The sequence below is a fragment of the Cyanistes caeruleus genome, chromosome 6, assembly GCF_971803275.1.
Source record: "Cyanistes caeruleus chromosome 6, bCyaCae1.hap1.1, whole genome shotgun sequence".
Lineage (NCBI taxonomy): Eukaryota > Metazoa > Chordata > Aves > Passeriformes > Paridae > Cyanistes > Cyanistes caeruleus.
Genome location: NC_141706.1, coordinates 51,874,607 through 51,899,648, shown reverse-complemented (window position 1 = coordinate 51,899,648; position 25,042 = coordinate 51,874,607). Strand labels below are relative to the sequence as shown.

The 25,042-nt window shown below is 34.6% G+C and overlaps 1 protein-coding gene across 16 annotated transcripts in view; it reads left to right on the top strand.

Moving 5' to 3' along the window:
* LOC111929905 (uncharacterized) overlaps window positions 1-23,578 on the top strand; it is a 57,747-nt gene extending 34,169 nt beyond the window's left edge. For 4 of the 16 annotated variants that reach the window (XR_015288397.1, XR_015288398.1, XR_015288400.1 and 1 more), the window contains 3 exons: window positions 545-718; window positions 826-933; window positions 9,783-11,410. The gene's annotated coding sequence lies outside the window, so the exon portion shown is untranslated. Of the gene's footprint in view, window positions 1-544; window positions 719-825; window positions 934-1,914; window positions 2,067-9,782; window positions 13,650-20,319; window positions 20,831-21,767 lie in introns of those variants that run through there. The other 12 variants (XR_015288395.1, XR_015288394.1, XR_015288396.1 and 9 more) reach the window with 9 other exon arrangements.
* The last annotated feature ends 1,464 nt before the right edge of the window (window positions 23,579-25,042 follow it).

The following is a 25,042-nucleotide window of genomic DNA, read 5'->3' as shown; positions in this document are numbered from 1 at the left end:
GCAAGGAATTCCTTTAGTAACTGAGAATCTTCCCAGCATTAAGATCCTCATAATAATAATTCTTCATTAGGGAGAATTCAAAAGGGAGGGAGGGAGGGAATTTTCTTAAACAGCATTGAAGATTTAAGCATCTGGAAAGATGAATACGAATTTAGAGAAAGGAAAAAATTCAAGAATGTTAATGATAATGGGAATTGGGCTGGAAATGCCACTTTACAAAGGGAAGAGAACCAGGTAGCATATTTCTTCAAACTATGATGAAATTTTAAACTGATTTGTTTTTTTATTGGTTTGCATTTTGGACTATTCATACATGAGATAGATTGTTTTTCTTTCTCTGAAATAATTCATACAACAAATTATTATTTAAACAATGTTATCTGCATGGAAGTACTTAGTAAGTACTGGAAGTATTGGAAAGTATGGTGAACTTAGGACAGGTGAACAATCTACTTATCAGTAAGGTCACAGTAAAGGAAATACAGTATTTTTTTTATATATCTTAGTGTGTATATGAATTTAGTTTCATTGTTCTCTTTCATAGTTATCAGGTTAAATGTGTACTGTGATGCCACTATCACTGAAGTTTCAACAGGCGGAACTTTTCCTTTTATACAAACAAATTTATTGCTTCATTGGTTTGCATAATAAAAGTGTGAGGATCTACAAATTAAAAGCATGACTCACCTCTATAAAAAAATGGCTGGATGGAATGAAGGTAAATACCATTTACTACAAATGTATAATGTTTATCTTGCATAATTACCCATCTGAATTCATAGACAGCTATACACTTTTCAGCACTTCAATGTTTTGTTTTATTAGACTGATGATCTTTGAAAGTGTGATTTCTAAAACAGTAAACCACTAAACACTATGTTCTGCATAAATGGATAAAGCTGGTCAGATGCAATGAACAAAATTACTTTTAAGGTAAGCAAACATTTTTCCTTCAAATATTCCACTCCTATTGTCACATACTAATAAAATAAAAATTCAAATGTAATTTCTTCATAGAAATTGAGAACTAGTATCTTTATTAGCTCTAGTGAGAGTTGAATAAGTCAAATATAGTTGATCTTTTAACATTTAGACCATTATTTCTCATTGTTTTTCACTATAGCTAAGCATTTTATGTGCCATAGCTGTGTAGATGTGACACTTAAAAGAAGTTTCAGTGGTGGCCTCCAAATGTGATAAAAATCTAGCATTTGCTACTTTTGTTTTTAAAATTTATTTTTTAAAACTCCATTTTATCTTACTTCTACTTAAATTTTTTACTTAAATTTAATATTTTGTATTTATATAAAACTGAATTTATTTAAATAAAAGAAACAAGATTTGGAGAACTTCTACGCCTGAAATCTGGCCTGATTTATCCAGCTGTCTGCTGAAAGATATTATCTTTTCCCACAAAGTTTACAGGTTTTGGACTATTTAATTTGGGACAATATTGCACCGATTTTATCATAACTGATATTGGGAAATGAAGAAGTTCTTTGTCTTGCAGCAACTGGATGTTCGAGTTCCAAATTAAAAAACTATCTACTCATTTGGGAATTCTTCTACAAACAGGAAACTCCCTTCATGTCTAAACATGTCTAACTTTCCAGGGAGAATTAGGCAGCCTAGCCATTCTACATTTACATAGACTGCCTTTCAGGCAGGCGATCAACAATGAAGTAAAAAATCAGAGTGCACAAAAGCTGCATTAATTTTCTATAAGTATCTTCCCTCTAGTCATTAAAAATTATGAACTGTTTCTTCTGTGATGGCAAGAAACCTGCCTATGGAATTCAGAAACTTAGTGTTCTTGCATTTCTAATGCTAAGATTAGCCTAATTCAGGATATTGAGTTATGAATTACCTTAGTGTTGAGTGTCATAAATTTCTTAGGAACTTTTATGTCCTCAGGCTATGATCTGAGTACCTTCTAGCCGCTACCAATGTGGATAATGAGGGGAGTGAGGGGTTGCATTCTCTCTGTGCTGTAAACAAGAAGGTTGAAACAAAAAATAGATGAAATGGCTTGGCCAGTGTCACACATGGAACAAATAGAAGCACAGGTAACTGAACACAGACCTCCAGTTCTAGACTAGACCATCTGTTTGCCAGCCGTATTTCTTCTTTATGATTCTGTCTATGATCAGTTATTAAATTCATATATCATTTTTTTAAATGGAGTGACACATTTCACTGTTCATGCAGTGCCTTTCCAATTGTACGATTTCCTTTGAGAAACAGAAATTTAACTTATTTTCAGAGCAACTACAAACCTTCATGGGAAAGAATACAGTATTTATATCTAAATAGTAAAATAGACATTAATTACCACTCCTTTAATTTGATTTTCTCTTTTGCTTATAGGGCTTTTGACAATTTTTTTCACTATTTCAGCATAAAATAAATAGTTGTGTCTGATCAAAGAGGCTTTTTGTCATTGAGAAAACCAAATTCTAATAAAGAAATATAAATATAAATAAATTTACATATAAATTAATCATGCAATATAGTAGAAGATTTAAAATTTTTTCTAGAACTTTGATCATTTGTATATGTCCCACCCCTAAGGCAATGGGAACACCTAAGATTTGTAGATGCTCATGATTGAAAGGAAGGACAAAAGTCAGTGCCCACAAAAACTCACAAAGTTTTTTTAGTAAATAAAACACTTAGCATGGAATTTTAGTTCCTGACCTCATGTGGTAGCACATGGCAGTGGGTTTTGGATAATGGAATAAGGAAAAAAAGAGAGGGATGGGGGGAGAGAGAGAGAGGGAGAGAGAGAAGAATAAAAGAGGAAGAGAGAGAAAGGGGGGAAAAAAGAGTGGAAGAAGAAAGGAAGGAAATCACCAGTCCTGACTCCAATGTTAATCCAGCTGATGGGATGTCCAGGGTTCTGGGGGTCATCACCCAGGCTTGGTGGAGATGCTTTTTTAAAAACAGGTTTTCCCTGCCCTGGAGAGAGGCTTCTTGTTTTCTATGCAAACTAGTTATCATGTGCAGTCTGCTCTTTTAGACCTATCTGGAAATGGGTCTGAGGGCTTCAGGGCTCTTGTGTGGTCTCGATCCCCACCACAGTCTGTGCCCATTTCTCAGTCTCATTCCTGTGCTTGCACTGAACCGTGTTGTGCTTATCTCCAGGAATAAGAACAAGGTCTTTTGTCCTGGAGAAATGCTGCCATACCTCCACATGGCCCCTTCTCCAGCCACATCTTGTTCTTTCCCACAACAATCCTTGATTATTATCAATGATCCTTGGTTGTTATTACCAAGAGTCCATGGCTGGCTTCACAGACTATGGCTATCAGCATTTGGGACATGCACATCAGCCTCTAATCTTCTGGGTTTCTACACCTTTGCAGATTGTCTGCCTCCTTTTTCACATGATCTTTTTATATCCACACTGTTAATTAAGGGGATCTCATTACTTTTCCTTGGGACTTTTGGGCATGGGGAAGCCAGTGTACCTAACTGTTTTTATGTATTTAATTTATGTCAGTTTTTACCTGGCTTTGGCAGATGTAGAAGGAGAAGAAGCACACTTGCTTACATTTAAGGGACTTTAAGATGGAAAAAATATGTTTCTTTCCACAAAGATGCTAGAGATCCTCTGTGTAAAATTTTACTTTTTGATCCATACAAGCTTCCATGTTGATAAGAGCTTTGGGCACCCTCAGGATTAGGACTATGTCTATGTCTGGAAAACAGAAGAATACACACATGAGACTTGAATAGTAGGATGGCGTCTTATTAAATCCTGCAGTTTTAATATAAATTTATTAACTAAAAGGGGGAGAATAACAAAGTTACTTCCCAATAAAGCATGTCAGATAATATATGCTGGTTGAGATTGTGTGAGTCTATCAAGATATCTAATAGAAACTTCAGTGCAAAGGAAATTGTTAGCCCAATGTGAGATGAACACCATTACCCACAGAATTTGGGTTTATATATAGCCAAGGAAAAGGTTTGAAATAGTCATGTGCTTTCTCTATTCTGAATTAATTCAGCAGCTCTCAAGGAAATTACTTCCATGCCATCATAGATGTGTCATTTAATACTTCTGATTGTATTCAACAATATCAGAAACATATGGAGATGTTGGGAAGTAAAATGAGCAAGAAAAACCAGTGTTGGAATATTTGTAGTACAGTGTTGTAAATTGTTGTTATTTCTTTCTTTTGATTGTTCCATGAAATTGATGGTCCCATCCCTCATCTTCTTAAAAGAATTATTTACAAGGAATGATTCAGCCACCTGTTTTAGATGCCCGTCACAGAATGGGATCATTCCCTCTTAGAAGTTCCCCTCCCTCTCTTCAGTGGCTAGATAAAACCGAGATAACTGGTTTCCACTAGACAGAGCTTTTTGATGACAAGTCAGGCCACACAAATTCTACCTCTTGACTTGGAAGGGCTTTGTTCTTAATGGGATGGTTACAGAAATAGGCAAAAATTGTTGTAGATAAGGGTAAACTTGCATGTGAGAAGAACTTGGAAAGATTTGGATCAGTCATCTTAAATAAGAGATGAATAAGAACAGGCATGGTTAAATGAAACAAAATAGAGGATGTTAAAAAAGTCAAGGAACTCCAAAGTAGTACTTACCTTCTGTTGAAATAAAACTACAAACAACTTGTGAAAAAAAATGCAATGAGGCTTGCACAAACACAAAAATGTTATATAAATTCTAAATTCAACAATTGTTAGAAAGGGCTCAGGTCTTTTACTCCTATGAGTACAAGAAGCGATATTAAGTAGATTTTTACTTAGGTGATGAAGTAGGAACACTTAGGGTATAAGGGAGCCACGTAACAATGAGCTCTGGGAAGAAGAGTCCTCTCTAAATGCCTGTGTTCGTTCTTAAAACTATAGACACGAGCTGGTATGTTTTCTTGAAGTATCTGCCACTAATAACTGTCAAAGGCTGGGTACAAGCTAAAACAGTGATTTGATCTAGTGTGGCAATTTTTGTATTTACCTTCTTTTGTTTCAAATGTGAATACATAGGGTTAAAGGGAAAAACTAGTTCATTTCAGATTTCATGCAAATGGATTAGGTTTTGCATTAAATCCTCTTATTGTGTTAGAGGGTGCAGTTGTACCAGAACATCTATCCATAAAATGTGAAGTGGCTTTCTATAGACTGTGGTAGGAATGCACGAACTTTGCAAAACTCTGAAGTGCCAGTGAAAACTTATACTGAGTCTAATCAGATTCTGGTTTTTAAAACGTCATCCTGTTATTTTTACTCTTTCCCACTGCTTTTCTTATCTATTACAGCCATAATTATTAAAAGCCAAACACATAACAAATTACAAAATCTCATATGAATGCCAGTGTTTTAAAAAAGAGGTCTTGTTGACATTTTACTTTTTCTACTAGTTCATGCATAGTTTAAGAAATTGGTTATGTAAATCTGAAGGTAGAAGATGCAGTGTGATAGGTCTACCAAATTAAGTATTAATAGAAATCTATTATAACTATGTCTCTGTGCTTCAGTCAAGAGGTAAGTACTAATTCCAGCTGCTGTTAACACACAGTAGTATTAAGAACCTGAGCTCTATGATATTTATTGTTTCCTTAATGTAGCACAGCAACTGATCTTAGTTCTTTTTTTATTCCATTTGGTTTATTTTGTTCTTTAAGGAAACTGTGTTATGGTTTGAAAAGGATACCATCTATTGAATGTTGTCCTGCCTAGATCACATACATTATTATAAAAAAAAGAAGTTGTATTAGTTATAAATGTTTGGTAACCTGTATACAAAGCAGATCTTAGAGGTCAAGTTTAATCAAATGTTGCTGTGCTGGTTGCTTTAGTGGCATTTTTTACGAGTTTTCTTCTTCAAACTGAATTTTTAGACTGTGGGCAAATCTGATTAAATTTCAGTGTTAATTCTGTGTTTATTCAACCACTGAGGAGCAACATTTTATAACATTTGACATTAGCAGACAAGTTTCTCCAAAGTATTTCAAAATTGAAATTGAAAATATATAAGCGATTTCAGCAAAAACTACTTGATAGAAAGATTATACAGTCATTTTCATGGTCTTTTAAATTGTAGAAAAAGGAATTCCCTGTAGTGAGTTATTTCTGAAGTGCGTTCTGCTGCTCACCATGGAGGAAAGGGTGTTAATGTTCCATGGCAACAACAGTTACAGTTACTGCAGACCTCAGGATGTGCCAGACCTGCCTTTTCTCTTGGGTTCCATCACAGTCTGTGAGCAGCAAGGAACTCCAGAAAGATGACAGGAAGGTTGTGCTTGGCCCAGCACAGTGGGTCCTTGAAACTCTTGAACTGCACAGCCTTTTCCTGCAGTCCAAGTCAGAGCTGCTTGGGCATTCATGTGTCACCTGCTGCACCTTCAGTGTGGGAATCACAGCTAGGATTTAATTTGAATATATCAGTGAATGTACAGTCAGTACCAGTCCCATGTGCATATATCCTCAGCATCCAGGACTGGCAAATAGGTATTAATCTCTGTGACATGAGATGAGACACTACAAATCCTTAGCACATCTCATGGTATGTGAGCTCATCACTGCCAAGGGCTGCATCGACACACTCATCTAAGACTCTCATCTGTTAAACTGGTCAGTTTTTCTGTGTTTCTTCTTTTGTAGGACTTCATGTTACTGTGAAAGTTCTGTTGCTGGAAACATGATTTTGCCCATCATTATACTTCTTTTCTAGCCAGATTGTAGCATTCTGGAATACTCTTGTGGACAAAGTGAAAAGCTCTTCAGAATAGCTGTTCTTAAGGGATTAAATGATTATCATCTCTGTCGTGTTTCTTTCATCTTATAATCAACTTCAAGATGGTACTGGATAACTCAGTTTGAAGAGATTAGCTATTTGAAATAGAAAGTATTTGATCTCCTTTTTAACCGTGTTTAAACAGGTGTATTTCTTTCCATTAATGTTAATATACTTCTGGTTCCTTATAACTGTTCCCTTACTTGAAAATTTGAGTGACATTTAGAATATAAATCTGTCTTAACAGGAACTGATATCCTAGGGGTAAAATATCAAACACTCTTATTTACATTGATACTAATAAATACAATTAAGAAATTACAAAATGTTTTTGCACCTATATTAGGTATAGAGAATGGAAGCTTAATTCTTCAGAGAAGGCTTAATAGGAGACAGGACCTTTCACTTGAATAATCACCAGTTTTCAAAAGCTTTTATTACATTGTGATTATATAATTGTTACTGTTCCTAACTTGATTACAGAACACTTTTTATTAATAAAATCGATATTTTAGTTAATATTGTATAGCTTCTATTTTGATAATTTGTACAGTGTTGCTAAGGTCCGTATGTCCCTGAAGAAATTTTCATTTATATTCATTCTTCGCTGAATATAGTGCTTCTGGATTTCCAGTCCTTTTAAAAATTTAATCTTTGCACATGAGATGTGGCACAAGAATTTCAGTTTTTTATATAATCTTAAATATATTACTGTCTAATCAAAATTAAATGGTATTATTAAAAATGCCTAACACATGCATTACTTTCTTGATCTGTTAGGCATTTACAATTCTGTCTCACTGAAAATAAATTACAGTTTGGTCCTCAAGCTTTTTAAGTGTTTTGAAAATTTTTACTACACTTCCTAATATTTTGGGTTCTTTTCTGGGGGTTTCTCAAATACTTTGCTTTCATTTGTTGGAATTTTTTTTTTTCTTTTTTTTACAATTAGATTAATCATTACTGACCTGGAATATCTGGATTCATGTAAGACAGGCAGTGCCACTACATTTGGAAGAAACAGTGAAATCTCTTATATTCAGATACTTTTATGTAGTTTATTATTTTTGTATCTGAGTCCTTTTCAGAACAAACAGGGATAACACTTAAGTGTGATTGTATTGTCCTTCATTGGTTCCTATTACCGCAAGCAAAACCTTGCTGTGTTTTTGTGAATTTGTTTCAAACTGCTGTGTTATTATTATTATTATTACTACAAAAGTACTAGTAACTGAGATTAAGATCCAAAAAAGTACATCTTGTACTCAATAGTAAGAGGTGATGCTTTGGGTATTAGGCACATTTTCAACATTCAACATTCAACTGCTTTAACTATTCTCTCTCAAATCTCTACAGGACAAAATAAGTTTTGTCCTTAATGGAGCTGCAGGTTCTCAGTTGATCTTTTAGGTATTCTGCTCCTGGGTTATTGGACACCTTAAAGATAGAGACATAAAACTTGGCCCAGTATTTCATAGGAGCCAGTGCAGAAGATGAAAGCAGATTTGAAGTGCTTATAGTACCCTGGGCTGGAAAGGAAATGTGCTGCTATGTTCTGTACTATTTTGAGTTTCCCAAGGGCTAATGGCTTAATGCCCAAGATATTGCATTGCTGTAGTCCAGCTGAAAGGTGACAATAGAATGTACTGCAGAGGCCAAATCATCAACAGTAAAGATGGGATAAATTCTTGTACCTCTTGTACTTGATACCTCTTGTATTTCATTGCCAGAAAGAGATGTCCGGGATCAGTTCTAAATTACAGACTGACTTGTCTAAACGGTTTTGTGTAATATCAGCCAGTAGCTACTGTGCCACAAGTTCTTTGAAGTGTTTGTTCCAACTACCAAGTGTAACTTATCTTTTCCTCAGTTTCTGCTTCCACTTTCTGCTTTTTATCCATGAGCTCAAGTACTGAGGCGGTCTACAAAGTGTTTTCAGTGGAGTTCATGACATCTTTCTAGTTCTTTCAGTCTTTGTGTATTTTAAATAAGTTTGAAGAAAAATAGAGCCACCAGGAACATTTTTCTACTGCTCCTCTCTGGTTATGACTCTCTTGAAAGAAACTGTTTCAAAACAGTCAGCCTCTTTTACATGCTGTTCATAATTCATTGGCTGTGTTAAATGTAGAGAGGCTGAATAAAAAGGAGCAGGGAAGACTCCAGTACTCATGATGTGGGTTGTCTAGCAGTAACAGTAATGCCCTTTCTAGCCAATGTCCTGAAATAAATTCAGATCATGACAGCTGATTGGTAGCACCCAGTTGAAAGTGTAGGCAACAAGAATATAATAATCAAGATCTAGCAAGAATATATTTTGAATGTGATGTTGGGTTCAGATGTGTGCTTATAGTGCTGTCTTAACTTGTGAAGCTCAAAGCATAAACTCTGCTGTGACATGGCAGCTGCACAGTGATGAGCAGATGTGCATTTGAAAGCATGAGAACCAAGCAGGCTGTTCACGAAAGATAAACATTTAAGACAGTGAGAAAATTGCAGTGTTCATCAAAGAGGACATTTGCCACTTCTTTCCAAGTTTGCACCATGGGTTTGCTGCTTTGACAAATACTAGAGCTCAACTGACCACCTCTCAGCCTATTCATGTGCCCATGAAGTTCAAAACTCAACTTTTGATCTTTTTATAAAAGCAGAATCCTGTTTCACAGAGTATCTACTTTGTCGATTCTAGGACATTGTCTCAAGAATGACTTAGAGGAATGAGTATTGTACCACTAGCAGGACTGTTCTTCTCCAGAGTGTGTATTTTTTTGAATATTTTCAGATCTGATTCTACCTAACTTGCAAGATCTGAGAGTTCAGCTTTAAATAGTAAGGCAAAACATGAAATATATATATCTGTGTGTGGGTTTTTTCCTACAGTCTGCAGGTTAGCTAGGGAACAGTACTTTTTTTTCAGTATGAGAACAAAATATGTTAAGATATGAATGAGACAAAAATTATATATCATCTAGCTACACTGAGTTTAGTTGCTTGATAATGTTTAACTATTTGCATTTCTCCAGGAAACATGGAGATTGCAGGCGATCATGGGCTCAAACTGGAGCTTTAGGTGGGTACATGTCCTCCTCTGAGTCTACCAAAGCTGGGTGAGCAAGGAAAACATCTGTCACACAGTGGACCCTTGGCTCAGCAAAGTAATGGCTGGTGAGCAGTGTTAAAGATCTGGCAGCAGTGGAAGGCATTGACCATTTGCCACTTGGAATTTAAGGAAGTTTTAAACTAAGTTCCAATTTAGACACCACTTCAATGTAGTCATCTATTTTTGATTAGGTTTTTTTCATGTCTTTTCTTACAGGTATCAGCTCATTTATTTCCCAGGTTTTGTCTGTTGTATTTTACAGTTCCTTGTTAAATGTGACCTCAAGCTTGACTAGAATTTTAAGGCAACAGCAGTAGATGAATACTAATGATAAAAATAGTTAAATATGTAAACCATGAAATAAAGCATTTCATGTTTTCAAATAAATCTATTCAGAAGAGATAAAAGGATAAAAACTATTAAATACTTTATATACATCCAAAGATTTTAGTTTTAAATTCCCTTTTTTACTCCTCATCAGACAAGTTAGTATCATGGAACAAATAGTCAGTTTCTGAATCAGCCTCAGGGCTTTTACTGAGTAATTAAAAGCTCTAAAGTTAGTTAGGCATCTAGTTCTCAGCAAGTATGATGCTTTTAAAGCAGTTGCACTTAGTGAAATGGGAAGACCTGAGGAATTATGTGATCTTTTGACCTAAGTATAGTGATTAAGATTTTTTAAAAGATATTAGCTTTAATATTTGCACATTACAGGCTATATAGTTCAACTAATTTTTTCCTAAACATTTTTGGTTTATTCTTCATTTTATCCGTTTTTAACCTTTGGTTCTTGTTCAATAGCTCTTTGATATTAAGTAATAACTCCATGGAGCTACACTATGGTCATGTCAGAAGGGCCCAATAGAAACAGGAATTTCTATTTCCAGACGATTTTTTGGCAGGTTAGGTTTCTGCATCACCTAATATTTTAAGTACTCGTTTTAAAGAGCAGATACCAAGATTGAAGGTAGTATTCCAGTATTGGTGTTATACAAGACATTTTGCATTTGCAGCATAATTAACACTTCTCCATTCTTTCTCAGCTAAAAATGGGTTCACTCTTTATGTCAACATAAGATTCTTAAAAGCTCCTGCCAGGTTTTTTTTTCCAGTAAGATTCCAGAGCTCTGTATGGTCACCTTTCTATGATAAACCTCCCATTTAGGATACATTTCTTTTTCCCAGACTTCTAGAAACAAAAAGTATTTTGTTTGAACAGGCAAGCTTAATGCACAATTCAGCCTATTGTATCCAAGTACTTGGCCTTCCATGTTACATACTATTGCATCATTCTCTGACTAATTAATAATTTTTTTTAATAATATGATATTGCATTTTATCATTATATACTTATTATATTCTGTATTACACATTACATATTACCTAGTAAGAATTATAGAATGTATTATAGATTATATGGTACATAAAATTATATTATTAGACATTATTATAATACATATCTGATTCGTTCTATTTAATTCCAAATCAGAGATTAAAATATTTATTAATGATATTGTTCCAACAATTGCTCATTAAAAAAATTCACCAGAAGCACAGGTTTGATGGTGGTTCCAAATGGTAACTTTTTATTAAGCTCTGCAAGGCATTTCTTATTTTATCTATAAAACCTGGAGATCCTTGTGGATTTCAGTAGATCTTGTCTAAGGGTCAGAAGATTAAGAACAAGTAGTAAACAAGATTCACATAAGCAAAGGTCATTTATATTCAACGACAAATAGTTTTTCCTAAGTGAAACCAAATGGGAAGATGTGAGAAGACAAACTGCAGTGAGAAGTTGCACAACCAAACAATTCAAGATGTGCCAGTAAACAGATGTAGAGGCTCAGAGATTCTTCTGTAGAGCTTTCCTTGTCAGTAGAAAAAGAAGGCAGAAGTGTTTGAGGGGATGGGGTCTGGGCTAGTTTGGTCACTGAGAAGGATTCACAGGAAGAAACTGAAGAATTATCTATCCAAGTAGATAATATTTGTACCAAATTATCTACCCAACTACTGGCACAACCGGATCAACCATGGCATTGGCAATAAGGAATTCAGAAAATAGGACCAGTTAAGAAAGAAGGGACAAAATTTGTCAGATCTACAGTATCCAAGACTATTTCCATTGTTCAGAGAGAAGAAAATCAGGGAAAGTTCACATCAATGGATAAAGTATATTGCAGGTAGAAAATAGGGCATCAAGAACAAAGTGTATTATAGTTACTGAAAGGAGTAGTCAGGCAGTGCACTCATAAAAAATGGACAGTATTTATTGTGGAGAAGAAATAACTGAAGGTAGTATATATTGTTGGCGGAGTTCTCCCCTCCAACTCCAGTTAGTAATTAATTTGTTGTCCATTTTCCAAAATAATTGCAAAAAACTGAACAGCGTTGAAGGAAAATGGAAGTGCATTTCTATCTTAAAAGTAATATAATTCTGTGACAATTTCAATGCTTCCTGATGCTCTCCTACCTAGCTGAAACTTCTGACTTCCATTACTCTGATAGCAGGTGCTGTTTTAGGAAGCAAAACCAGGGGGATCTTCATCATTTTCTGTGTTTACTAAAGAGCAGAATGGATTTTCTCAACATTAAAGTTTTTAAAGACGTGAAATTAATATACACATTAGTAACAAAGCAGCTGTGAAGCTCTCCAGGAATCCCAGCAACAGGGAAGCAAGCAGGATGAGTAGAAAGAACCAGCTGGTTAATCAGAAGAGAAGGCAGCTTGTTGAAGAAGCTGTCATCCCTGAATCTTCAATTGGTGGGTCATTTTGTCGTTGGCAGGCACTCCTTACATTAAGTGTCATTTTTGCTCTCACTACTCAATCAGTATGACAGCTTTGGTTCTAAATGCAGTGAAATTCTTGGTCCTAATTTAAATTGTTCCCTGGTAATTTATTTAGAAATATCAAATAAATGGAAAAGCAGTAAAATTTGGGTGTATCAGATATAATAAATTTTTTACTCTGGATGTAATCTTCATTCTTAAACCATCCAGATTATACATGTGGCAAATTTCTGCAGTCTCTAGCAATTGTTTTCAGGTTATTTGGTGGTGGTAGTTGTTTTCAGAATAGTTTTCATGTAATGAGTTTCTTAGAGTAATTCCAACTGAAATACAGTATTTCAGGTCTGTGTCATCATTGTATAGTTTAATGTAAGTGATGTTTCTGCTTACTCTCTGGAATCATATTGCAACAGTATGGAATATTTGTTTGAATTTGTTTCAATTCTTCTCTGAAAGTCCAAGAAAATGTTCTATTCTTGCAATTGCTGTTTCCATAAGCAGTTTGAGTGTGAAATTTAAAATATGAGGGGGGGGGTCGGCTTTTTCCACTTAATATTTTTTATGCTAATGAAAAGGCAGTAAAGCAGTCATCTCTGACTCATGGTAGGCAGACATGTTATTCTATAGACCTTTTGGCATTATTCGAGTCATATGGAATATATTAAAAGAAGAACCAACAGTATGAGAGCCAAATATCATGTATCTGTATTACTCTGAAGCTCGGTGCATCAAGGAGAGCTGGGAGAGTGTTGTAACAAGTGACTTTATAGAGCAAATGAATATTGAAAAATATGTCAGTACAAGGGTTAAATAGAATTTTCATACAGTAGACAAACATGATTTGGAAAATTTTATCACTGGGCTACGTACAATGAATGATAAAAGTTTTAACAGGAAAGCTGGCTCCCTTGGAAATTGAATCCAAACTTTCTGACCGAAGCAGAGGAAAGATAATGTCAGAAATTGTAGAGAAGCAGTAAAGGAAAATTGCTGAATCACAGGGTAAGTAGCATTTCTTCAGTACTTCAACTTACTTGAAAATACAAGTTAGATAAAAATCTAATATAATTTGAAATTAGTGAAAAAGGCAGTGGGGTTCTTAGGACCTTTCTCCCTGTGAAATCACCATGGGTTTTCTGAGTAGGCTGCTCCCTATGACATTCAATTTAGATTGCATTAAATTATACAATGAGAAAGTTATTTTAATAGAAAATGGGACTTGGATTATCATGGGCAGATCATAAGAGTGAAAGGGAGACATCATTATACTTGAAATTAGGCATAAAAGAACCATGTCCAGAATCATACAATCATAGAATGGGTTGGGTTGAAAGAAACTTTGAAGATCGTCTTGTTCTAACCCCTTGGACATGGATGGGGCATCTTCCACTAGACCAGATTTCTTGATGCTCCAGCCAACTGGGCCTTGAACACATCCTAAGATGGAACATCCACAACTTCCCTGGGCAACCTGCTCTGGTGTCTTGCCATCCTCACAGTAAAGGATTTCTTCCATGCCTCTAACCTTAATTTCCCCTCTTTCAGTTTGAACCCATTACTCTCTGTCCTATCACTACAGTTTCTGACACAGAGTTCATCTCTGACTTCCCTGCAGGCCCCTTCAGACACTGGCAGGTTGCTCTGAGGTCTCCACACAACCTCTTTTCCAGGCTGAACAGCCCCAGCTTTCCCAGCCTGTCTTCGTAGGGGAGATGCTCTAGAACACTTCTCGACTTCTCTGGACTCAATCCAACAGTTCCATTCCTTCTTATTTGGGGGCACCAGAACCAGAAGCACTTGCAAAAAGGACTCCAGGCCTAAATAATCCATAGCATTTGAAATGTGGAAAATATTTAATGAGACAATAAATGTATGCGAAAGGGGCAAGGCAGTACTGCTGAATGGCTCACAGTACTCAAAAGCAGTTCAGATAGTCTAGCATGTTAATTCAGGAAACTGCACTCCTTAGCAGTTTTCTGAAACAATTTAAAGAAAATGCACAACTTCTCTTTACTCACTGTCTACACCTAATAATGAGACAGCAGGAACTTGATAAATATAGATTTTGGAAAATAATGATAGAAATATTTATGAATGCTTAATCTCATTTGCATGGCTACAATAAATAGGAAATATGCTATTCATAGCATGTCCTAAAAGCAAGAAAATGTAAATTGCAGGGAAATCATGATTTGAAGACCCTACCTGTGTGCCTGGCATGCTTCTGTCTCTAAACTAGGAGAAATGGTATATAATATTGCTGAGCCTTTCAGCGTGGAAGACAAAAATATTGATAACTAAGAAAATCACTTCGTTCGTGGACTACTGCAGGAATAATTTACTTATAGAAATGGTATATATTTTTATATCTTCCTGTGCTTAAAAAATGGTTGTTAAATAGCAAAGCTTGAAAGGCCAGGTATTATGCCTTCACCTGTAGACATTTGATAAATTGCACTGTGTGTGGAAGGTAGGGGCCTCTGTAACTTGTTTCTCAAAATACCTCAGTTAACTAGAAACCAAAAAGTTTAACAAATAAGTATATGAAATTACTCAGATTTCAAACTCTGTGATATGTAATGACAAAGTAGTCATTTTGGATTTAGTTATGGGAACTTTTAATGCTATTTAACCCAATTTAAATGTATCATTATGGGTTTTAAGTCATACATTAGGCAAGAAATTATTTGGAAAGCCAAGCAGCCATTTCTAGGACTTTTAAAGAAATTGTCTGTTTGTTTGTTTGGGGTTTTTTTGAGTAGCAACCAAAATGAGCCCTTACTCATGTAGAAATGCTGTGAGAAGGAACTCTGAAATTTTCATTCTCATTGGTGTATCCCTAATGTTATATTTGTCTTCCTGTATTTAATTTATGTGATATATCTGACATTTTATCCTCACTAGTTTCTATAAAAACTTCTGCCTGCATAGAAGAGATTAAAAGACAAATTCCTTCCCAAGGTCAGCTTCAGTTTCTTTAAAGTCAAAGTGAGGACTATCCATCTTTAGTAGTAAAATTAATGATTGCTAAGAATGTTTGCATAGTGGAGAAATCTAAGCTACTTTGAAGTTACCTTCTTCACTTGCAAATATCTGGTGTATGGCCATGGCATCAGAGATCTGAGTATAGTTTAATTTATCCTGGCTCTTATTTGGCTTTAGAGACTTGTCCTGCTGATCAAACCTGTTGAAAGCAAACTCAATGGCAGTCTCTGCTGGCTCTGCAGTGCATTCACTACTCCTCTTTTAGGGTAATAGAAAAGATTGTTTAATTCTCTGATTACCACTTAGGACAGATACTGAATTATCTAGATAAATGCAGAGTTCAATTGCATGTATTTTACATATTTTGGCATGTTTTATACTGATATGGATCCATGAAAAAATATTATTATCAGATAAATACAGTGTATTTCTAACTGCATGACTAAGAGATAGTGCCTATGAGAGAGTCTTTCCACACAAAAAGAATAAATATTTTGGCTAAATTCTGTATTTATGCTTTTACTTCAGGAACTTCAAGATCTGTCTATATGTAAATTGTTGTGGGCTTAGTTGGAAAAAAGCTGAAGTCACTGAAGGATATTATGCAGCTGTTTATAAAATAAAAGTCTAGGCTGTATTTGAATGTGGATTCCTTTCTAATACGTACTTATTTCAGTGAACTAATAAATATAAAACTTCAAAAGGCAGCTTATATTAAACATCAGTCTTTTACTTGATTTGTATTTATGGTTAAAATATTCCTGTCAGAAATAAAGTGCCATTTATCTAATCCAGTTTCCTATGAAAATATACTTAGGTGATTTTGGAAGACTTCAATTACCTAAGTGTATAAGAGAATAATTTATATCTCACAGTCAGTAACTTGAAATGCTGATTATTACTCAATTTTCAGTGTCAGATCAGACAACCTACCCGAGGCACTACATACCTTGAAATATCCCTGTATATTTTGCTAAGAGTGTCAAATGAATAGTGACCTGTGAAATAAAGATCAATATGCTGTGACATAGTATTTTCATAATCACAAGGATGAATTTATCATTTGCTTGAGCTAAATGAAAATGGAAATTTAACACTCCAAGGCCATCTTGCTTTCAGATTACTTTTGGCAAGATTCCAAAAATCCACAACTTTTAAATAAATGTAGCATTTCTTCACATTACAGCAGCTAGATACTTACTAGTTTATTTGTCATTTACTTATCACCCAACATATTTTGCTAATCTCTGCTGAAAGGCTGTTCAGAAAGTGATTCTCAATTCAGAGTCAGTGGCTTTCAGGCTGTTGAACAAACACCATATAAAGCTGAGGACCATTTTTCAAGAGCAAACAGCTTCCAAACATTAAAGGTGTGTGTCCTGGTTTATTTATGCCAGTAACCCAGATATTTGGGGTGAAATCTTTGCTTTCTGAAAATTAATGGCAAAATTCCCATTAACTTCAGTTCAGCCGGATTTTCAGCATTAACTTCTAAAACACTCATTAAATGATCTTCCAGCACTAAATTCTGAGAATTCATCATAATATTAAAAAATAATAATTTGCTATTTGGTTATTGTGCAATCTTTCAGGTATTCAAGTCTGTAGTTTATCTTTGAATGAATCTTCTGAATTACTTGCAAATAGCATAGATTATAATAAATATATTTTTGTTAAAAAGTTCTTCAGTGGTTGATCTTTAAACATAGATGCGTTTTACGCACTCTTTGACACACAGAGTCACTGAGAAGGGCACTTCAGCTATAAAGAGCATCAAATCACTTGCAGGTTCAAAACAAATAAGATGTGGCATTTAATCATAGAGCAGGTGTTCAGGCCATGGGCTTCACAACAGTTCAAAAAGCTCTTAGACAAATCTATGCAATAAATATACATCATCATGACCTGCAGACATACATGTGTGGTTTAAAGGCTCCTGAATGTACCAAGGGAAAGCAAATTGTCACTTCCTAGGCCCCTTGGTAAGTTACTTTAATAGCCCATCAACCTCTTCTTTAAAAAATCAAACCCTTATTTAAGTTCAGAATTCTTCTAGTTTTGGCTTCAATTTGTGCCTATCTATGTCATTCCTTGTAAGCATAAAAAGGTATTTACTATCCAAAATATATTTTCTAGAGAGATACTTATAGTCTTGATTTGAATGGATCAGTCCTTCAATGTCTTCAATGGCTTTCTTTTCCCCACAGAGTATTTTAATATCTTGTTATAAGACATTATAGCAAGACGTTATATAACATGCTAGGCATGTTTTTCAGAAGCTGTATAGTTACTGCTCATTTTTCTTCTCAATTTAAGAGAATCTCTCTCTTTTAAGTTCCTCAGTGTCCTTCTTGAAGTACGGGCACCAGAAAATAGACACAGTATTTCCTTCCTAATTTTCCTAACACTATATTCTGAAATAAAATCAGTCTTGCATTAGATTTAGATATTATCCTGCTTATACATTCAAGGATTGTATTCACAGTCTTAGGTAAAGCATCAGAGTAGATGATCTTCATTTGATTACTTTCTATGAGTCCTCAGCCTTTTCAGCTCCTGCTTCCAGGACAGCATCTCCATCTCATAATTATGGCCTGCATTCATTCTTCACTGGTGGATAAGCTTACATTTCTTTATATTATGACATGTGGTATTTAAAATATTTAAATATAAATTATATAAATTATGAAATAACAATGGACATGTTATGTATGCAATAATTATTAATAAATTATTAATTGTAATTATTGAAATTAATTAATAATTTAATGAAACTTAAAATTTTAAAAGTGAATTGAAAATATTTAAGTTTCTTTTAAAGAAATCTAATTTTAAATTAATTTTCAAGAAACTGTGTTACTGGTTTATCTCCAGTTGTCATGTTTTCTCTAAAGACTTGATTAAGGGTGAGTACATCTCAAACTTGTCCTTACCTGAAAAGCAGTAGAATGTCATCATGTTTTAGTCTTATGCCAGAGCCAACAATGACCTGAAGGAATTTAGTTTCAATATTTCTGTAATGTCAGGCTGTCATTCCTTATGTTTATTGCCATGTAAGGTTCATCATTGCACCATGAGGCTTGAACTTTGTCTGATCAAATATACTTCACAAGAGGTTAATAGTTGATTGATAGTGAAATTAAGCACTAGTACAGGTTGTTTATTGCCAACAGGTGAGAGGAATCTTACCAAACAATGCTGAAGTTTCCAAAAAGGTGGGAAGTTGATAGTTTGAGGGGTTCTTGGAATAAATGAAGATAAATATTTATTGAAGGGGAGAATAACAAAATTTTAATCCAAGTAGGACTTCTTCAGGAAAAAGGGAAGGACGTAATGCAAATTGAATTTCGGTATTTTAGGCTGTTGTCTATAGATTATTTTCTTTAAATTTTACTAGGTTTTTCTCAAGGGTGTTTTTAGAATAAGAGTCGAACAGGACATCCTATCGCTTTGCGTAAGATTTTGTTGAAAACTGAATTACCAAACTACTTCTTCAGTGTAGAATTCCTTTGAAATTTCCAAAGCATTCAAAGGATAATAGGATGTGCTTCTGCTAAAGAGCATGGATCAATTTGGAATTTTCAGTTTTGTCCATGTAGAAGTTAAACCCATTTTTCATGCTGCAAGATGGCAGGTATACTACCACTGAATCCTAATGGTAATGGTAAAGTTTGCAGAACTATAATTCTAGCAATCTTTGTGTCATCTGTAATAGTTGACAGTAATAATAATTAATTTTAATTAAATTATTGATAAAGTCAAATTATTAATGAAGTAATTGAATTATTGTGAACTAGATTATGAATAAAGCTATGGTCTGGACATTGGTGTAAACCAATGAAATATTTTTCTAAATGATAAATGAATGTTGAAATCCAACAGTTAATCAGTTTTTTAATTATTTAACTTTTGTAAAAATGTATTTCTAGCAGGAAAGCTATGGAGAACTAAGACAAATACTTTACAGAATACTATTAATACAATTTTGTCAGCCTAATTTATCACTGCATCAAATATTACCAGGTGTATTTAATGAAACTTAGCCCTGTGTGCTAATATCATTAATTGAATTGCTGTCTTCTGAGCAGCCTCTGTCTCATAAATAAATATTAACAGTTTTTACTCTTCAGAGATCTTTTTTGACTACTGTAATATTCCCTTTAGGATATAATAACATACAAATTAGTTTATATTTCTTACAGTCACAAAGAGTAGGTCTTCTGTTAACATAATCTTTGTTTCAACATAAGCTTGCAGTATGTGGAAGATCATGGGGCACTTGGGGAAATTTTAAATGTCAGCTTTACCTGTCTTAAGGCTTAGAGGTCATAGGTTGTACTATGAAACTGTGAGGATCTCTAATACAGGTGACTGAGTTTGGGGAATTAGGCATGAGGTGTAGGATCTAAATTAGTGCTAGAAGTGCTAGATTTGCACAGGTTGTACTGTAATTAACTTTTACCTCCTGTTGATACATCATGATAATTGTTCTTTTTAAAAAACTGAGCTCCTCATATAGATGGACTACACATAAAATATTTTTTACTTCATTATTTCTTTGTAAAGAATTCAAATTTTAGGACTCTTGAGCTCTTAAAAAGAAATATTGGTGTTGGATATCTACAGTTAAGTATGTCTGTTTTGCATAGTCTTTTGGGTTTTAAATACCAAATCTCTTCCCTTACAGAGAAGTCGATCAGGATTCTGATGGCTGCATCAGCTTCAAAGAGTTTGAATCTGTAATGAAGTACGGACAAGATGAAGTATCACCAGTGTTCTTTGCCTAAGGAATATTTTCTGGTAAAAAGACAAACTGAAAACTTCAGATCTCAAGATATTTAAAAATCAATGAAACTTCATTTGTTTCAGCCAGCATTTTAAGAACTTTGACTGTAAGTGTAGCTCTGAAGAACAGCCTTTGAAGATTTACTGTTGACAAGTTGGGTGTATTAATTTACATGTATATGTGTGTAGAATGCTTAAAATATTTGAAATCTCAATTGATTCACAGTCACCCTACTTAGGAACTGTAACTCTGTACTTTTTCTTTTTGACTTTACAGACAAAAAAAGAGCAATTTTAATTTCCAGTTACTGTGAAATTTACTTACTCACTTTTTCAACAGACCAAAATATCTCACATATTGTATAGTAACATGTAATAAAAACATGTAAATTAAATTTATGGTAGAAAATGCATGTTGGTTTTGGGTTTTTTTAATCAGTAGTATATTTGTCTTCCCTTTACTGTTTTACATACATACGTTGTTCTTTTTTATACATTACATGTTGTTTTTAATTTCACATTTATTAGTTAATTAGCTACATGATTTAGTTCTGAACAATTACCAAGAAATGTATATGTAAGGAAAAAAAAAAAGCTTTTTTTTGTGGGGGGAATTTAATAAATTTTAAAATAAATTTTTAAAAAGTGGACCTCAGACTTGCACTCTTAAAATTCTGCATATTAAAACTTTCAAAGAAAGGGAAGAATTTGGAGATACACATATGAATGTACACTAGCAAGATGTCAGCATTTCCCAATAGCTGAGGGACAGTATAAGGCAGAAGCTTTCATTGGCTATAAAGTTGTCTTCGTCTCTCTCTGTCTCTTCTGTCCAATAGCTGGAAGATGTTCTTACCTGCTATAACTTCATTTACATCTATCCAAGCTGTGCTATAATGAGAGAAATGTTTTTTATTCTCTTTATTTTTCCTGTGGTCACTTTGTACTGTTGTCTTGTGTTCATATTAGTAGTAACAAAAAATAGGGATTTCATTACAGGCACTGCCTCTGATCATATGCCACATGCCATGGCTTCATTTCTGTTTACCTGCCAGTTGTTAACTTGCTTCTGTTAGAGATTTTTTTTTTAACTGTCCAGAAGCAGTTCTCTCCTCAAGAGAACTTAGAGTCTGTAGCATATACCTAATACTGCTGAAAATAAACAGCAAAATAACAAATAATAATAATGATCAGCAAGAAGAAGAGAGTACCAATTTTACCCTTAAGTCAAGAGAGTCCACAATTTTTTTCAAATTTCAGTGAGGCATTCCAGAGTAGAATTTACAGATGAAGTATTTATAAAATGCTATCTATGTTTTCTGTTCCTGATACATGTATGTTTCTCTCTAGGTACAATGAAACTAGGATCTCCCTCTTTTTTAATTCCGAGGCAGGTAATATGCAAATAATGAGAGGAAGTTGGAGACACTGAGTATATCAGCAGATATACCTGATTCTTTATATAAAAAAAGAGGTACCTTGATGAAATGAGCTGTAACTCAAATATCATGCTTTATGTGCTAATCAGTGGGAGCAAACTGGCGTTGCCCTTGAAAGGTGATGGTAAGACATGCTAATAAATTGGAGCTATGCCTTAGAAATGCCATTTCCCAATAGATGAATGTTTTCATAAGAGAATCATCACCATGGATGTTAATTAGCAATATCATCACATGCTCTTCTGAGATGCAGGAGATTGAATTACTATCCCACAGGGATAGTTGCTACAGGTCTATGCACAGTCATGAGAAAATGTATGAGTTTGCTGTGTTATTACTTGGACTGTATTTTTTTGTTCAGTAGACCTCAGGTTTTCTATTGCCCAAACCCTATACCCTTCCTAAACAATAAATCCATGCAGTATTATTTTATTGGGATATATTAATTTATCATTATTTATTATTTTGCTTATTTTAAAATAATTATTTAGTTCATAAGGAGCAGTTAAAAATGCTGTGGCCTCCTGTTTATATTTCTAGTACACCTGTGATTTGTTGTCTAAATAGCTGACAATGTATATGCTATATTGTACATGCATAATATTCTGTTAAATATTTTACCAAAGAGAAATATCTGTGCTTTTAATAATAAGAAATGTATATACATCTTGTATATATGGCAAGGAACTCTAGAGAGGAAAATGCTCTTATCTCCTTTATTTCCACTTGTTCTCAATCCTCATTTTCTCAAGGACTTGTAAAGGTGCTATGAACTTGAATTGCTGAGTTAACATAAACTCCAGGAGAGGCCAATGACATTTTTTTACTGTGTTGGAATTTTTTTAGAAAAGAGCAGATCTATATTAAAGTATGATAAGTACTCTCATTTCTCTTCCCATGGGAACTGACAGAAAGGAACTGCTGATGACCACAGTGAAGTGGAACTGAGTAGGCCATGGTGACACTCTTCCTTTTGAATACTAGAATAGAAATTAATTACTAGCTACTGCTTGTCTGGGTTTTGGCTAGCAAACTGCAGAAACACTTCAGCCTTGGCTAAAACTGGATAAAATTAGGAGTGACATTTATTAGGTGATGGCCTATTCCTACTAATGGTTTGGGAAAAAACCAAAAGCAATGGCTACTCAGCTATTGGGCAAAAGAGGCTACATGCTCCTCAGTTTTTGTTTTCTGCTGCTGGTGTTAGAGCTCAACATCAAGTGTCAACATGGTAAGGACTGGCAGAGCTAAGGGCTATGATCAACCTTAGCCTACAAGCTGCAACTCTGTCAACTCAGTTTAACTCCAGAGTGACATAAAATGGGGCTATTCACTCCTTAGCAGGTTACATTTTTATCTGCAACATTTTCAAGAGTGTGAGGACATCAATGATGAAAGTGATATGGGCCAAGATAATAAAATTTTTTGTTTGATTGCTGCCATCTTTTCCCCTGGGAAGCATAACTGTCTGAACCTCCAGAACTGAAAAAAACCCGAGTTGCAGTAGCTAAAGAGCTATTGCTCTCTGACAAATAGTTATTCATGTACCTTATGGACCAGGGGATGTTCAGGATTTACTTACCAGAATATTATACTATCTTTTCAAAGGTAATGAGTATATTTGCTTTCTTATTACATAAACTTTTTCTTGTTTTCTGACACCTCATTTACTCAACAATCAGGATTTCCTTGTTGAAAGTATCCATTAAAAATATTTACTTTCCATGTGAGTGATCATCCGTTTAAATTATTTTCAAATGTATTCTTTATGTGCTTAGCCAATTGTCACCATTTTATAGCAAATAGATTATATAACCATAAATGTTATCAAAGTACACTTGGTTTGATCCCCTGGGGCTTCTGTAATTCCCTATAGCTTTTGAAATCCAGTAATCTGTAATTTCCTTTTAAAGGATTTGGATGGTTTTTTACCATGGTCTGTTGTCTTGGTTTGAAAAGAGAGGTGTCTGCTAAGGAAGGCTGAAACTTTCCTTGAAATGGAAAAATGTGAATTCCCCCCCTCCCTTCTGAATTACTATAATCTTGAAATCAAGGGGCTCTTAGGCAACAATATGGGAATAGGAATAACAGTTCTTTACTAAGAAAACTAAAATAAAAATACAGTAGTACAAAAAAACCCCCAAACATTGACGAGTCAGAATACAAACTGACAGCCTGTTGGTCAGGATGTTGGTAGCAGTCAAATCAGATGGTGGCTGCAATCCTCCTGGAGTGACACATATGGTTCTGTTGAAGCAATGACTCTGTAGAAGTGTTATTCTGAAGGTCTAGTGGTGGTGTAGATGGGTCTTGTCTTCTACTGGGAATCCAGTGGAGAAAGGTGGACTGCAGTGTTCCAAATCTCAGATTATATCCAGGTAGGAATGCTTGGCTCCTCCTCCTGGGTGGAATATCTCACAAAGGCTTGATGTCATTTTATCAGTCATGCTGTGGCTTATGGCCCATTAACAGAAGATATGCCCCTAGAGGGAGGATGGGTCGTGAAAGAGATAAAGAACACTGCCCCCCCTGGTTTTAACAGATGGTAATAGAACTTGCTTTTGGTTACATCTTGCATTGCATCCCAAGACATCTGTACAGACAGAAAAAAAGGCAACCTGTTTTAAAATGAAAGAGGGTACAACTGAACTGAACTTTGGACAAGTTCAAAGAAGTTGTGAATGCTCCATCATTGGAAACATTCAAGGTCGGGGGTATGGGGCTTTGAGTGACCTGATCTTGTGAAAGATGTCCCTACTCATGACAGGGTGATGGACTAGATGACCTTCAAATATTCTGCCCAATCTATCCCATTCTATGTTTCTATTATTTTATTTATTGAATGAACAATTGTAAAACTAGGATCTTTGGGCAACACAACATTCCTGATTGCCTGGCCAGTGTAATATAGTGAAATCTGGGGGAGTTTTCACTGAAAAAGAGTTCAGACAATTAAGTCAAATATCAAGATTGGCCATGCATAATTTCTTTTTTTTACTTTTTACTTTTTCCCTTATCAAATAATATTTAATCTATTTATTGATAAATCAAAATTAATTAATCAAAAGAATAAAAATTAATTCATATGTGCAGTACATCACAGAATAGGCAGTATTTCCATTTAAGGTTCCCAAAATAAAACAGTGTAAAGATAGTACATTAAGTTTGTGGCAGTGTTACTGTGTC